The sequence below is a fragment of the Miscanthus floridulus genome, chromosome 2 (genome assembly GCF_019320115.1).
Source record: "Miscanthus floridulus cultivar M001 chromosome 2, ASM1932011v1, whole genome shotgun sequence".
Lineage (NCBI taxonomy): Eukaryota > Viridiplantae > Streptophyta > Magnoliopsida > Poales > Poaceae > Miscanthus > Miscanthus floridulus.
Genome location: NC_089581.1, coordinates 133,544,306 through 133,545,842, shown reverse-complemented (window position 1 = coordinate 133,545,842; position 1,537 = coordinate 133,544,306). Strand labels below are relative to the sequence as shown.

Sequence of the window (1,537 nt, the reverse complement as noted above, 5' to 3'; positions counted from 1 at the left end):
TAGTATAAGTTATCAATACATGTTCATGCTAGACCTTCCCTGTGGTAAAAATATAAATAACGATACCTGTAATACTCTCAGATAAAATGCTATAATGGTATATTATCTGTGCGCTTACAGATCCTTATCATTCATATATTTGTTTATTCTTCCTAGTCATATAATTAATAAAAAAATTGCTTAGTATTATTCTAGTAGTAATGGTATGTAGTACCAACAAGTATCTCTGATATCATTACTAGGGATGACAACCTAGTAAAATTAGGAGATATAGGTTTATAATAGGCAGCTATTTAAAAACAAGTGGCATGTTAATAAATATCAATAAACATTTATGGCGCTATTGCTAGGGACTAGATTTGAAACTCTGTTCTTAGTAGGACACTAAGAAATGTCAACAACCATTTTTGGCGCCGTTGCCAGGGAAGATAGCTAGGCAAAGGAAGTATTGATAAACTTATACTTATTGATATGATTAAAGATAACCATTGACTTCTGCTCAAACAGGCTTACCCTTATTTTGTCTACTTGTGTATCTTATGCAGGGTAATGTATGACCAGTTTTGACCTTCCGACTCACTACATTGAAGATCCAGAAGCATTAATCAGAAGGAATAGAGCTAAACTCAAGAATTTCTAGCTTTAAAGTCAGAAGACAACCATATAAGTGAAGCTTAACACCAGAATTTGAAGCAATTATTGGCTAACAGGACTCTCTATGAATTCTCTGCTCTAACTATGACCAACATCCGTACGGGACCAACAGTCAATGTTGGAGACAATGGATTCAAGCTCAAGCCAGTTCTCATCAACATAGTGCAAGCAAACCAGTTTTGTGGAAAGGCACATGAAGATGCGAGTGCACAACTCCAACACTTCCTGGAGATTTGTAGCACTTTCACCATCAAAGGAGTAACCCATGATGCCATATTACTTTGCCTCTTCCCATTCTCACTCTTGGGGAAGGCAAAGCAATGGTTCTACGCCAACAAAGATAGAAATACTACATGGAATAACTACACCACTGTCTTTCTAGCAAAGTTCTTTCCCACAGGTAAGACCAATGCTCTATGTGAGAAAATTTCAAGCTTTCAGCAACAACATGATGAATGTGTCCCTGAGGCATGGGAATGCTTTCAAGATTACATTGCGGAATGTTCTAATCATGGGATGGAGAATTAGCTACTCATGAAGACTTTCTATCACAGGTTGACCAACAGTACCCGTGAGACTATGGATGCTGCTGCTGGAGGTGCATTCCTGTCACTCGCCATACCAGACACAACAACTCTTGTGGAGAAGATGGCCTCCAATCAAGGTTGGAATAAAGAACGTGTTCAAACCCGCAAGAGAGGTGGAGGTATGCATCAACTCAAGGAGGTAGACATGTTGTCTGCCAAGATGAACCTGCTGTTGAAGAAGCTTGAAGATCGAGCAAATGAGAAGCAAGAAGTCATGCAAATTCATGATTCTCGCATGACATGTGAAGTGTGTGGAAACACTGGGCATTCAGGGAGCAACTGTCCTAAAACCCAGG

General features: G+C 39.1%; 1 non-coding gene across 1 annotated transcript; it reads right to left on the bottom strand.

Moving 5' to 3' along the window:
• Positions 1-1,063: 1,063 nt before the first annotated feature.
• Positions 1,064-1,172, bottom strand: LOC136540977 (small nucleolar RNA R71). The gene has a single exon (XR_010780094.1). It is a non-coding gene; the product is annotated as a small nucleolar RNA R71 (small nucleolar RNA).
• Positions 1,173-1,537: the final 365 nt, after the last annotated feature.